At 53.7% G+C, this 14,029-nt stretch overlaps 6 non-coding genes across 6 annotated transcripts; all 6 read left to right on the top strand.

Moving 5' to 3' along the window:
• The first annotated feature begins 1,601 nt into the window (after positions 1 to 1,601).
• Positions 1,602 to 1,690, top strand: LOC132361907 (small nucleolar RNA SNORD116). Its single transcript, XR_009502171.1, has one exon. It is a non-coding gene; the product is annotated as a small nucleolar RNA SNORD116 (small nucleolar RNA).
• Positions 1,691 to 4,128: 2,438 nt separating this feature from the next.
• Positions 4,129 to 4,220, top strand: LOC132360916 (small nucleolar RNA SNORD116). Its single transcript, XR_009501235.1, has one exon. It is a non-coding gene; the product is annotated as a small nucleolar RNA SNORD116 (small nucleolar RNA).
• A 2,444-nt stretch (positions 4,221 to 6,664) lies between these two features.
• On the top strand, positions 6,665 to 6,756 carry LOC132361877 (small nucleolar RNA SNORD116). Its single transcript, XR_009502142.1, has one exon. It is a non-coding gene; the product is annotated as a small nucleolar RNA SNORD116 (small nucleolar RNA).
• A 2,500-nt stretch (positions 6,757 to 9,256) lies between these two features.
• On the top strand, positions 9,257 to 9,350 carry LOC132361195 (small nucleolar RNA SNORD116). Its single transcript, XR_009501504.1, has one exon. It is a non-coding gene; the product is annotated as a small nucleolar RNA SNORD116 (small nucleolar RNA).
• Positions 9,351 to 9,752: 402 nt separating this feature from the next.
• Positions 9,753 to 9,844, top strand: LOC132361193 (small nucleolar RNA SNORD116). Its single transcript, XR_009501502.1, has one exon. It is a non-coding gene; the product is annotated as a small nucleolar RNA SNORD116 (small nucleolar RNA).
• A 2,408-nt stretch (positions 9,845 to 12,252) lies between these two features.
• LOC132361661 (small nucleolar RNA SNORD116) lies at positions 12,253 to 12,344 on the top strand. The gene has a single exon (XR_009501934.1). It is a non-coding gene; the product is annotated as a small nucleolar RNA SNORD116 (small nucleolar RNA).
• Positions 12,345 to 14,029: the final 1,685 nt, after the last annotated feature.

Below are 14,029 nucleotides of genomic sequence, written 5' to 3'. Positions count from 1 at the left end.
CCAGCTAGTGGTTGCCTTTGTGGCACAGTATGGTGTCTTCACAAGAGGGCCGATTTGGAGGCCATGGGGTGTTTTGACCTTGTCTGGCCACGTTCACCCTATGTTGAAGATGTGAAGGTGTTCCTCAGGACTTCCCAGCATCATTTCTGTACCCAACCCACACACTGTTCCCTGAGGATTGGAGCTCTTCCTGGAGGTCTTTGGACACAACCCAGAAACAAGGGATTCGGCTTCCAAGGAGAGCATGCAGGTTTAAGGGCAGGAGAGGTTTTGTGGCACTGGGATCACTTTGTCCTGTCACCCGCTGGTGGGGCGAACCTGTGGTCTCTGGTGTGCCTGGCCTCAGGCCAGAGAAGTCATGCCGGTTCAAGAGTCTAGGCTGTTGGCTGGGTTTTCTTATTGCGCAGCTCTGGCTGACACATTGGTTCTGGAGGACCTGGGTCTCAAGCTTTCTCCAAAGTCGTGGCACTGATGGGCCCAGCATGCGAAAGTGCAAGGCACCACGTGAAGTAAGCCAGTTGCAGCAAGGGTCTTGTCCCGCAACTTTGGGCATCAAAATGGCTCTGATGCCATTCACTTTCCATGTGGTCCAAGTAAAGGGGCTCTGGCTTGGCAAGAGTCCAGGAAGAATGCCAGTTGGTGAGTCCCCTTGGTCAGTCCAGGAGTGCCTTGGGTGCCCTTTGTTGCGGGGTCCATCAAGCCGCTTTTGAAGGAGGTCATCACTTTTGGCCAAGGGCCATTCCCTTCTGGAAAGTAACTGGGACCGTGTTTCCCCTTGATTGTGAGTCCATTGTGAGGAAGCATATGTGCCAAGAGCGGGTGTGTTTCCCTGGAGGGCAGTGGTTCTTAGGCTGAGGGGACCCAGTTCCCCTGAGGGTGTCTCAGGGGTTCAGGATGACATCATTATGCTGTGTCGGTGGGGAAGGCACTCAGGAGAGGAATTACAGGGCTCGAGACCAGGGGGTTGATGGACTGCAGTGCACATTGTCCTGAAGGACGCCTGCTCTGAAGGCATCCACACCCCGATCTTTTCATGTTTGGCTGCTGACACACAGAAAAAATGGGCAGCAAATTAACATAGAGGCAACATAGAGCTCACATGTCTGGGTGGTATCACCCTTTCCCTCTGTGCGCCTGTGCACCCATGTACCATTCTCAAGCATCCGTGTTTTCTATCACTCCGAGCCAGGTGGAGTGCCAGGGAATGAAGGCCAGTGACAGCGTGTGACTCTCTGCATATTCTGTAATACCCAGCGAGTCAAGGAAGGCGCAGCAAGACGAGGCAATGTGAGGTGAGGCGAGGGAGTCTCAGACGCGTGTTGGCATGCAGTCCGTGAGGTTACTGGTGGAACCCTTGTTGCAGTAAACTGCACTTCTTTACAAAACATAGATGTTTGCCCATGGTACTTTTGCATCAGGGCTGCACCGTAATCTTCTGGGGTTTTCCCAAGGAACACAAGCCCCGATGCTCTGAGACTTGGCTGCAATTCCTGCCCCACGTCTCGGCTCTGGGCACTCCTGAAGGCTGACAAGTTTGAGCTCGCTGGCCGTCCCATGGTGGAGGCTGTGACTTCGCATGTCCAGCCTTTAAGCAGGTGCTTGGATTGATGATTACTCCCACAAATGCATTCCTTGGAAATCTGAACAGAATGAGTGAGCAATCCCTACTGTCTCATCAGAACTGAGGTCCAACACTTGCCTCCCAAAGGGAAAGTAGGGAGAAGTTCATGTTGCATTTGCTGCATTGGGCATCCACAGACACCTTGCTCATGTTGAGGGTGACGGAGTTCTCGTGGGGAGAAGAGCCATTGGGAAAAGAGCCTGGGGTGCCCATCCATGTGGGAAAGCTCAGACAGCATGCCGTCTCTGAGTGCCTGAGTCTTGCCAGGACTGCTGTCCCCTGCCACGGGTAAGTGTGCAGGTGGCAGAGGAAGTGGGAGCCACTGGTGGGCCTCTGGCCTACCAGTGAGTTCTACAGGCCTCCCAGACGCCCTGTCATTACTTTGCTCCCTCAAGGAAACAGATGTCTCTACACTCAGGGTCAGAGTAGGAGACCTGGCATAGACCAGGCTTCTTTGTCATGTTCTGCTTCAGAGATGGGATGCAGGGTAGGTTTCTCCTGATGATGGGGGAAATCAAATGGGCCACTGTCCCTGGAGGTTGGGCCAAGCTGATGCCTTCTCCTTGGGTTGTGTCCTCCTTGTGTGCTTGTGGGCTGGGGGGCAGGACAATGCTTTAGGCAATTCCCAGGGAAATCAAGCTTCTGTGCCAAAGGGTTGCCCTGGCACCTTGCCATGAGACGTTTGCATGCGGGTGGAGAGAGAAAGGCAAGGTGAGCGGGAAATACACATGAGTTGCTGGGCTAATCCCTCTGGTAGACTGGTGGCTGAATAGATCGACGGTGGCCATAGGGTTCCCGGAACTCCTTTGGGATGCCTTCAGTTGCATGTGGAGGCACGTGTAGGGAAGGATTATGTGTGGACATTCATGGACCATCCCGCCCTATGCCTCTCCTTTGTCGATTTGCTTCCTGACTGGTCCCCGTGCTAGTGAATTGTTGTCTTCATGGCACAGTATGTGGTGTTCGAAAGGGGGATAATTTGGAGGCCTTGGGGGTTTTTGTCTCTCTCTGGCCACATTACCCCTGTGTTGAAGATGTGAAGGTGTTCCTCAGGAGAGCCCAGCATCGTTTTTATACCTGGCCCACATAGCGTTCCCTGAGGATTGGAGCTCTTCCTGGAGGTCATTGGGCGCAACCATGTGGAAACAAGGGAGTCAGCTGCCAAGGAAAGGCTACAGGTTTAAGGGCAGGAGAGGTTGTGTGGTGCGGGGGTCATTTTGTCCTGCCACTCACTGGGGCCGCGAGCCTGTGGTCTCTGGCATGCCTGGCCTCAAGACAGAGAAGTCATGCTGGTTCAAGAGTCCAGGCTGTTGACTGGGTTCTCTCTTCACACAACTGTGGGTGACAAGTTGGTTCTGGAGGACCTGGGTCTCATGGCTTCTCCGAGGTCATGTCACTGACGGGCCCAGAGTGCGAAAGTGCAAGGCACCATGGCACGTTACCCAGTTGTAGCAAGGGTCTTGCCCCACAACTTTGGGCATTGGAATGGCTCTGATGTCATTAGCTTTGCGTGTGATCCAAGTGAAGTGCCTCTGGTTTGGCAAGAGGCGAGGAAGCATGCCAGCTGGTGAGTCCCTCTTGGTCAGTCCAGGGGTGCCTCAGGTGCCTTTTGTCACTGGGCCGAGGAGCCGCTTTTGATGGAGGTCATCATTTTCGGGCAAGGGCCATTCTCTTGTGGAAGATCTCAGGGACCGCTTTTCCCCTTGAGAGCGAGTCCATTGTGAAGAAGCATATGTACCAAGAGCGGGTGTGTTTCCCTGGAGTGCAGTGGCTCTTTGGCTGAGTGGCCCCAGTTCCCCTGAGGGTTTCTCGGGTTCAGGATGACATCATTATGCTGTGTCGGTGGGGAGGGCGCTCAGGACGGGAATTGCAGGGCTGAAACCCAGGGGTTTGATAGATAGTGGCACTCTTTTCCTGATGGTCACATGCTCTCTAGGCATCCTCACCCCGATGCATTCTCATTTGGCTGTTGACACATAGACAAGCTGGACAGCAAATGAAACACAGAGGTGAGATAGGGCGCACTTCCCAGGGTGGTATTGCCCTTTCCCTTTGTGCGCCAGTGCACCATCCTCAAGAGTGCATGTGTTCTCTCATGCCGAGCCAGGTCGAGCACCACGAATGAATGCCAGCAGCAGCATGAGACGCTCAGCATATTCTGTAATATCCTGTGAGGTGAGGACGGTGCGGCAGCCAGGCGAAAGATGGAGTCTCGGAGGCATGTTGGCGTGCAGTCCATGAGGTTAGTGGTGGAACCCTCATGGTGGTAAGCGGCACTTATATGCAAAAACCTAGATGTTTGGCAAAGGGGACTTGTGCACCGGGGCTACACACTCAACTTCAGAGCTTTACCTGTGGCACCTGAGCTCCAACGCCCTGAGACTTGGCTGCACTTCCTGCCATTTGGCTCAGCTCTGGGCGCTCCCAACTGCTGACATGATTGAGCTCGCTGGCCAACCCGTGGTGGAGGCTGTGACTTTGCACATCCAGCCTTTGAGCAGGTACTTGCATCGATGAAGTCTCCCACATATGCATTCCTTGTAAATCTGAACAAAATGAGTGAGCAATCCCTACCGTCTCCTAATTGGAATTGAGGTCCAGCACGTGGCTCCCAAAGGGAAAGTAGAGAAAGGTTCACATTGCATTTGCTACCGTGGGCGTCCGCAGCAACGTTGTTCAAGTTGAGGGTGGCAGGCTTCTTGTGGGGAGAAGAACCATTGGGAAAGGTGCCTGGGATACCCATCCATGTGGAAAGGCTAGGGACAGTGTGCCGTCTCAGTGTGCTTGAGTCTAGCCAGGATTGCTGTCCCCTGCCACAGTTGAGCATGTGGGTGACAGAGGAAGTGTGAGCTTGTGGTGGGTCTCGAGCCTGCCATTGAGTTCTACAGGCCTTCCCCACCCCCCGGTCATTGCTTTGTTCCCTCAAGGAAACAGGTGTCTCTACACTCAGTGTCAGAGCAGGAGTCCTAGCCTAGGCCAGACTTCTTTGTCATGGTCTTCTTGGGAGATGGGATGCAAGATAGGTGTCTCCTGTTGATCGGGGGAAATCAAATGGGCCACTGTCGCCGGAAGTTAGGCCAAGCTGATGGCTCCTCCTCAGGTTGTGTCCCCCTTGTGTGTTAGTGGGCTGGGGGGCTGGGAAAGGCCTTAGGCAATTCCCTGGGAAATCAAGCTTCTGTGGTGAGGGGTTGCTCTTGCACCTTGCCATGAGATATTTTTATGCAGGCAGAGAGAGAAGGGCAAGGTGAGCGGGAAATACACATGAGTTGCTTGGCTAATCCCTCAGGTAGACTGGGGGGTGGATAGATCGACGGTGGCCATGGGGTTCCCGGAACACATTTGGGATTCCCTCAGGAGCATCTGGAGGCACGTGTAGGGAGGGAATACGGGAGCACTTTTGTGGACTGTCCCGCCTCTTTCCTCTCCTTGGTCGATTTGCTTCATGGCGGGTCCTTGTGCCAGCGAATGGTTGCCTTCATGGCACAGTATGGTGTCTTCTCATGGGGGCCGATTTGGAGGTCTTGGGGTGTTTTGTCCCTGTCTGGCCACGTTCCCCCTGTGTTGAAGATGTGAAGGTATTCCTCAGGACAACAGAGCATCGTTTCTATACCCGGCCCAAGTAGCATTCCCTGAGGATTTGAGCTCTTCCCAGAGGTCATTGGGAGCAACCACGTGGAAACAAGGGAGTCGGCTGCCAAGGAAAGGCTACAGGTTTAAGGGCAGGAGAGGATGTGTGGTGCAGGGGTCATTTGATCCCACCACCAGCTGGTGCAGGAGCCTGTGGTCTCTGGCGTGACTGGCCTCAGGCCACAGATGTCATGCCAGTTCAAGTGTCCATGATGTTGACTGGGTTCTCTTGTTTCACGGCTGTGGATGCATTTCGGTGCTGGAGGACCTGGGTCTCACGGGTCCTCCGAAGTCATTTCACTGACGGGCTGAGACTTCAAAATTGCAAGGAACCACGGCAAGTTACCCAGTTGCTGCAAGGGTTTGTGCCGCAACTTTGGATATTGGAAAGGCTCTGATGCCTTTAGCTTTGCGTGTGGTCAAAGGGAAGGTCCTCTGGCTTGGCGGGAGGCCAGGAAGTATGCCTTCTGGTGAGTCACCCTTGGTCAGTCCAGGGATTCCTCAGGTGCCCTTTGTCACGAGTCCCTACAAGCCGCATTTGATGGAGGTCACCACATTCGGCGAAGGGCCATTTGCTTGTGGAAGATCTCAGGGACCACATTTCCCCTTGTGGGTGAGTCCATTGTGTGGAAGTGTATATGCCAAGAGCGGGTGTGTTCACCTGGAGGACAGTGGCTCTTAGGCTGAGGGGACCCTCTTCCCCTGAGGGTGTCTCAGTGGTTCAGGATGACATCCTTGTGCTGTGTTGGTGGGGAGGTCTCTCAGAGGGGAATTGTAGGGCCCATATCAGGGGGTTGATGGACAGCAGCGCTCTTTGTGCTGATGGCTGCGTGTTCTGAAGGCATCTGCATCATGACTCATTCACGTTTGGCTGCGGACACACAGAAAAAACGGGCAGCAAATGAAATGTTGAGGCGAGATAGAATGCACATCTCTGGGTGGTGTCGCCCATTCCCTCTGTGCACCCGTCCACCATCCTCAAACGTTCATGTGTTCTCTCACCCCGAGCCAGGTGCAGTGCCAGAGAACGAATGCCAGCAGCAACATTGGGCCCTCCGTATAGTCCGTGGTATCTGGCGAATAGAGGACATTGCGGCAAGGAGAGGTGAGGCAAAGGAGTCTCAGAGGGGTGCTGGCGTGAAGTCCTTGAGGTTCCTGTTGGAAACCTTGTTGCAGTAAGCGGAACTTCTTTGCAGAAACCTAGATGTTTGTCCACAGGATATTGTACATGAAGAGTACACCATTACCTTCTGGGCTGTTCCCAGGGCACCCGAGCTCCGATGCCCTGAGAATTGGCTGCACTTCCTGCCCCATGACTCGATTCTGGCTGCTCCTGACTGCTGACATGATTGAGCTCGCTAGCTGTCCCATGGTGGAGGCTGTGACTTTGCATGTCCAGGCTTTTAGCACATGCTTGGATCGATGATGACTCTCAAAAATGAATTCCTTGGAAATCTGAACAAAATGAATGAGCAATCTCTACCATCTCCTCATTGGAACTGAGGTCCAGCACGTGGCTCCCAAAGGAAGAGTAGGGAGAGGTCACGTTGCATTTAACTACTGTGGGGATCCACAGCTACGTTGTTCAAGTGGAGAGTGGTGGCCTTCTCTGGGGAAAGGGCCATTTGGAGAGGAGCCTGTTATGCCCATCCACATGGGAAGGTTTAGGACAATTAGTCGTCTATGGTCAACTGAGTCTATCAAGGTCTGCTGTTTCCTGCCACAGTTTTGAGTGCATTCAGAAGAGGAAGCATTAGCCCTTGGTGGGGCACTGGTCTGCCATTGAGTTCTAATGTCCTCCCCCGCCCCCTATTCATTGCCTTGTGCCATCAAGGAAACAGAAGTCTCTGTGCTCAGGGTCAGGGCAGAAGTCCTAGCCTAGGTCAGTCTTCCTTGTCATGTTCTGCTTGGGAGACAGGTTGCAGATTAGGTTTCTAGTGATGAGGGGTGAAATCAAATGGGCCACTGTCCCCGGGAGTTGGGCCAAGCTGATGGTTCCTCCTCGGTTGTGACCCACTTGTGTATTGTGTGGAGGCGGGCTTGAATATGCCATAGGCAAGTCTCAGGGAAATAAAGCTTCTTTGATGAGGGGTGGCTCTGGCACCTTGCCTTCAGACATTTCGATCCTGGTCTGGGGAGAAAGGAAAGGCGAGCAGGAAATACACGTGAGATGGCTGGCAAAGCCCACAGGTTTACTGTTGGGTGGCGAGATCAACAGTGGCCACAGGGTTCCCGGAACACTTTTGGGATTCCTTCAGGACCGTTTGGAGGTATGTGTAGGGAAGGAGTACAGGTGCATGTTCATGGGCCATCCCACGCTTTTCCTCTCCGTTGTCGATCTGCTTCATGGCTTGTCTCTGTACCAGCAAATGGTTGCCTTCACAGCAGAGTATGCTGTCTTCTCATGGGGGCCAATTTGTAGGCCATGCGGTGTATTGTCTCTATCTGGACACGTTCCCCCTGTGTTGAAGATGTGAAGTTGTTCCTCAGGACAGCAGAGCGTCATTTCTAAACACAGCCCAATAGCATTCCCTGAGGTTTTGAGCTCTTCCCAGAGGTCACTGGGTGCAACCATGTGGAAACAAGGGAGTCAGCTGCAAGGAAAGGCTACAGGTTTAAGGGCAGCAGAGGATGTGTAGTGTGGGGGTAATTTGGTTCTGCCACCCACTGCTGCAGTGAGCCTGTGGTCTCCAGTGTGCCTGGCCTCAGGCCAGAGAAGTCATGCCGGTTAAAGGGTCCAGATGTTGGCTGTGTTCTCCCATTGCATGGCTGTGGGTGACACTTTGGTTCTGGAGGACCTGGCTCTCACGTTTTCTCCAAGTTCTTGTAACTGAAGAGGGGAGTGTGAAAGTGCAAGGTGCCATGATAAGTTACCCAGTTGCTGCAAGGGTTTGCCCTGCCACTTTGGGCATCAGAATGGCTCCCATGCCATTAGGCTGCAAGCATTTGCCCCACCATTTTGGGAATCGAAATGGCTCCCATGACATTAGCTTTGCGTGTGGTCCAAGGGAAGGTACAATGGCTTGGCTGGGGGCCAGAAAATATGCCTGCTGGTGAGTAACACTTCGTCAGTCCAGGGGTTCCCCAGGTGTGCTTTGTCACGCGTCCCTACAAGCCACATTTGATGGAGGGGGTCATATTCGGACAAGGTCCCTTCCCTTGTGGGCGACCTCAGGGACCACATTTTCCCTTGAGCGTGAGTCCATTGTGTGGAAGCATGTGTGACAAGGGCGGGTTTGCTCCTTTAGAGGACAGTGGCTCTTAGGCTAAGTGGGCTCAGTTGCCCTGAGGGTGTCTCAGGGGTTCAGGAGATATCCTTTTGCTGTGATGGAGGGGAGAGTGCTCAGGAGAGGAATTGCAGAGCCCGAGACCAGAGGGTTGTTGGATGGCGGTGCACTTTGTACTGATGGCTGAATGCTCTGAGGACCTCTGCGCCATGATGCTTTCACGTTTGGCTGTGGACACACAGACAAGATGGGCAGCAAATGAAATGTTGAGGGGAGATACAGCACACATCGCTGGGTGGTATCACCCTTTCCCTCTGTGCACCCGTTCACCTTTCTCAAAGATCCCTGTGTTCTCTTACCCTGAGCCAGGTGGTGGAATGCCAGGGAACGAGCACCTGCAGCAGCATGGGGCCCTCTGTATAGTCTGTGATACCCGGCGAAGTGAGGACAGTGCGGCAAGGTGAGGCAAGGCAAGGTGAAAGACTCTCAGAGGGGTTTTGCCGTGAAGTCCTTTAGGATCTTCGTAGGAACCTTGTGGTGGTGAGTGGAACTTCTTTGCAGAAACCTAGATGTTTGGCCACGGGGACTTGTGCACTGAGACTACACCCTCACATTCTTGGCTCTTCCAGGGGCACCCCAGAACCAATGACATGATCCTTAGCTCCATTTCCAATCTCGTGGGTTAGCTCTGGCCACTCCAGACTGCGGACATGATTGAGATCGTTGGCTGCCCTGTGGTGGAGCCTGCGACTTTGCACGTGCAGCCTTTGAGCAGGTGCGTGTATTGATGATGACTCCCACAAATGCATTCTTTGGAAATCTGTACAAAATGAATGGGTCTCGGGTTTCTCTGAGGTCATGTCACTGACGGGTCCAGGGTGCGAAAATACAAGGCGCCAGGGCAAGTAACCCAGTTGCTGCAAGGGTTTGCCCTGCCAGTTTGGGCATCGGAATATCTCCAATGCCATTAGCTTTCTGTGTGATCCAAGGGCATCGCCTCTGGCTCGACAAGGTTCCTCGTGGAAACCTTGTGGCGGTAAATGGAACTTTTTGCAGAAACCTAGATGTTTGGCCATTGGGACTTGTGCACCAAGACTACACCGTCACATTCTGGGCTCTTCCAGGGGCACCCGACCTCCAATGCCATGAAACGTGAGTGCACTTTCTGCACTGGGGTTCGAGTCTGGCCGATCCCTACTGCTGAGAGGATTGAGCTCACTGACAGTCCGGCATGGAGGCTGCAACTTTGCACATCCAGCCTTTGAGCAGGTGCATGTGGATCGGTGATGACTCCCATAAATGCATTCCATAAAAATCTAAACAAAATGAATGAGCAATACCTACCGTCTTCTCATCCTAACTGAGGATCAGCAAGTGGCTCCCAAAGGAAAATTAGGGAGAGGTCCATGTTGCATTTGCTACTGTGGGCGTGCGCAGCAACATTGTTCAAGTGGAGGGTGGCGGGCTTCTTGTGCAGAAAGAGCCATGTGGAAAGGAGCCTGGGATGTCCATACACGTGGGAAGGCTAAGGACAATTTGACGTCTCTGGGCACCTGAGTCTAGCCAGGACTGCTTTCCCCTGCCGAGGACAGCGTGAGGGTGCGAAAGGAAGCATGAGCCATTGATGCTCATCTGGCCTGCCACTGAGATCTACAGGTCACCCTCGAGCCTAGGTTGTTGCTTTGTTCCCGCAAGGAAACAAAAGTCTCTTCACTCAGGGTCACAGAAGGAGTACTGGTCAGGCAAAGCTTCTTTGTCATGTTCAGCTTGGGAGATGGAATGCAGTTTAGGATTGCCCTAATGGCTGGGGGAAATCAAATGGGCCCAGAACCTGGGATTTAGGCGACGCTGATGGCTCCTCCTTAGGTTGTATCCTGCTTGTGTGTTGTGTGTGGAGAGGTTGGAAAATGCCTTAGGCAAATCCAGGGGATATCAAGCTACTTAGGTGAGGGGTGGATTCGTTTGGATCCTGGTGGAGAGAGCAAGGAAAGGCGAGCGGGAAATACACGGGAGAGTGTTGGCTAAGCCCACAGGCTTACTGTTGGGTGGATAGATGGTCGGTGGACACAGGGTTCCCGGAAATCTTTTGGGATATCTTCAGGAGCATTTGGAGCCCCGTGTAGGGAAGGAATACAGGTGCACATTCGTGGACCATCCCAACCTTTTCCTCTCCTTTCTCAATGTGCTTCACGGCGGGTCCTTGTTCCAGCGAATGGTGCCTTCACGGCACAGTATGGTGTCTTCTCACTGGGACCGATTTGGAGCCGTTGGGATGTTTTGTCCCTGTGTGGCCTCATTGCCCCTATGTTGAGGATGTTAAGGTGTTCCTTAGGACAGCCCAGCATCATTGCTATACCAGGTCGGCATAGCATTCCCTGAGGTTTGGAGCTCTTCCCGGAGGTCTTTGGGCCCAACCATGCAGAAAGAAGGGAGTCGGCTGCCAAGGCAACGCTACAGGTTTATGGGCTGGAGTGAATGTGTGCTGCAGGGGTCATTTTGTCCTGCCACCTTCTGGTGCTGCAAGCCTGTGATCTCCAGCATGCATGGCTTCAAGCCAGAGAAGCCATGCCGGTTCAAGGGTCCAGGATGTTGGGTGCGTTCTCTCATTGCACGGCTGTGGGTGACACGTTGGTTCTGGAGGACCTGGGTCTCATGGTTTCTCCAAGGTCTTGTCCTTGAAGGGAAGAATGCGAATGTGCAAGGTGCTACGATAAGTTACCCAGTTGCTGCAAGTGTTTGGCCCGCCATTTTGGGCATTGGAATGGCTCCCTTGCCATTAGCTTTGGTTGCGGTCCTAGGGAAGTTCCTCTGGCTTGGCTGGAGACAAGGAAGTACGCCTGCTGGTGAGTCTCCCTTGATCAGTCCAGGGGTTCCTCAGGTGCCCTTTGTCACGGGTCCCTACGAGCCGCTTTTGATAGAGGTTGTCTAATTCGGCCAAGGCCCCTTCCCTTATGGAAGATCTCTCCCCTTGAGGGCGTGTCCACTGTGTTTAATCATAAGGGCCAAACGCGTGTTTGTTCCCATAGAGGGCGCTTGCTCTTAGGCTGAGGGGGCACAGTTGTCCTGAGGGTGTCTCAGGGGATCAGGAAGACATCCTTTTGCTGTGATGGAGGGCAGATTGCTCAAGAGAGGAATTTCAGAGCCCGAGACCAGGGGGTTGTTGGTCGGTGGCGCACTTTGTCCTGATGGCCGCATGCTCTGAAGGTGCCAGTGCCACGATACATTCACGTTTGGCTGCGGACACACAAGCAATAAGGACAGTAAATGAAATGTTGAGGAGAGATAGAACACACATCACTGGGTGGTATCGCCATTTCCCTCGCTGCGCCCAGGCATCCTCATCAAGCATGTGTGTGTTCTCTCCCCCGAGCCAGGTAGAATGCCAGGGAAGGAATGCCAGCAGCAGCCTGAGGCCATCCGTAAAATCCCTGACACCCGTTGAAAGGAGGACGGTGTGGCAAGGTGAGGCCAGGCGAAAGAGTCTCGGAGGGGTGTTGGCGTGCATTCCATGAGGATCCTGCTTTAACCCTTGTCGCGGTAAGCGACACTTCTTTGCTAAACCTAAAGGTTTGGCAATGGGGACTTGTGCACCAGGGCTACACCCTCATCTTCTGGTCTTTTCTCGGGGAACACGAGCTTTAATGCCCTGAGAACTGGCAGCATTTCCTGACCCGTGGCTCGGCTCTGGCCACTTCCGTACGCTGATATGATTCAGATCGCTGACCGTCCAATGCTGGAATGTGCAACTTTGCATGGCCGCCGTTTGAGCATGTGCTTGGATCGATGATGACTCCCACAAATGCATTCCTTGGAAATCTGAACAAAATGAGTGAGAAATCCCTATCATCTCCTCATTGGATCTGAGATCTAGCAGGTGGCTCCCAAAAGGAAAGTAGGGAGAGGTTCACATTGCATTTGCGGCCGTGGGTGTCTACAGCCACGTTGTTCAAGTTGAGGGTTGTGGTCATCTCCTGGGGAGAAGAGCCATTGGGAAAGGAGCCTGGGATGCCAATCCAGGTGGGAAGGCTTGGGACAGCGTGCCGTCTCTGGGTTCCTTGGTCTAGCCAGGACTGCTGTCCCCTGCCACGGTTCAGCATGCAGGTAGGAGAGGAAGCGTGAGCCATTGCTCGTCCTGCCACCTGCACTTGAGTTCTACAGGCTGCCCCCACCTGCTGGTCATTGCCTTGTGGCCTCAAAGAAACAGAAGTCTGTAGGCTCAGGGTCAGAACAGGATTCCAGGCCTAGGGCAGGCTTCTTTGTCATGTTCTGCTTGGGAGACCAGATGCAGTTTAGGTTTCTCCTGCTGAGGGGAGAAATCAAATGGGCCACTGTTCCTGGGAGTTTGGCCAATCTGATGGCTCCTCCTCGGGTTGTGTCCTGCTTGTGTGTGCTGTGTGAAGGGGCTGGAAAATGCCTTAGTCAAACTTGGTCACGGCAAGCTTCTTTGGTGAGGGGTGGCTCTGGCATCTTGCCGTGACACGTTGGGATCCCGGTGGAGAGAGAGTAAGGCAAGGCGAGTGAAAGAGACACGTGAGATGGCTGGCTAAGCCCACAGGTTTACTGGTGGGTGGATAGATCGACGGTGGCCATGGGGTTCCCGGAACACATTTGGGATTCCCTCAGGAGCATCTGGAGGCACGTGTAGGGAGGGAATACGGGAGCACATTTGTGGACTGTCCCGCCTCTTTCCTCTCCCTGGTCGATTTGCTTCATGGCGGGTTCTTGTGCCAGCGAATGGTTGCCTTCATGGCACAGTATGGTGTCTTCTCATGGGGGCCGATTTGGAGGCCTTGGGGTGTTTTGTCCCTGTCTGACCACGTTCCCCCTGTGTTGAAGATGTGAAGGTGTTCCTGAGGACAGCCAGGCATCGTTTCTATACCCGGCCCACATAGCATTCCCTGAGGATTGGAGCTCTACCCGGAGGTCATTGGGTGCCACCGTGCAGAAACAAGGGAGTTGGCTGCCAAGGAAAGGCTGCAGGTTTAAGGGCAGGAGAGGATGTGTGGTGTGGGTGTCATTTTTCCTGCCACCCGCTGGTGCGTCGAGACTGTGGTAACCGGCGAGCCTGGCCACAGGCTAGACAAGTCATACCGGTTCAAGTGTCTAGGCTGTTGTCTGGGTTCTGTCGTTGCATGGCTGTGGGTAACAAGTTGCTTGTAGAGGACCTGGGCCTCAGGGTTTCCCCAATGTCACGTCACTGATGGGCCCAGAGGGTGAAAGTACCAGACACCACTGCAAGTTACACAATTGCTGCAAGGGTTTGCCCCGCCACGTTGGGCGTCGGAATGGTTCCGATGCCATTAGCTTTGTGTGTGGGCCAAGGGTAGGTTGCCAGTCTTGGCAGCAGGCCAGGAAGTCTGGCTGCAGGTGAATCTCCATTGTTCAGTCCAGGAGTTCCTCTGGTGCGTTTTGTCACCGGTCCCTACAAGCTGCTTTTGTTGGAGGTCGTCCCATTTGGCGAAGGGCTGTTCCCTTGTGGAAGATCTCAGGGACCACATTTCCCCTTGAGGGTGAATCCATTGTGTGGAAGCGTATGCGCCAGGAGTGGTTTGGT

The sequence above is a fragment of the Balaenoptera ricei genome, chromosome 2 (genome assembly GCF_028023285.1).
Source record: "Balaenoptera ricei isolate mBalRic1 chromosome 2, mBalRic1.hap2, whole genome shotgun sequence".
Taxonomy (NCBI): Eukaryota; Metazoa; Chordata; class Mammalia; order Artiodactyla; family Balaenopteridae; genus Balaenoptera; species Balaenoptera ricei.
This window is presented reverse-complemented; position numbering and strand designations above follow the sequence as displayed.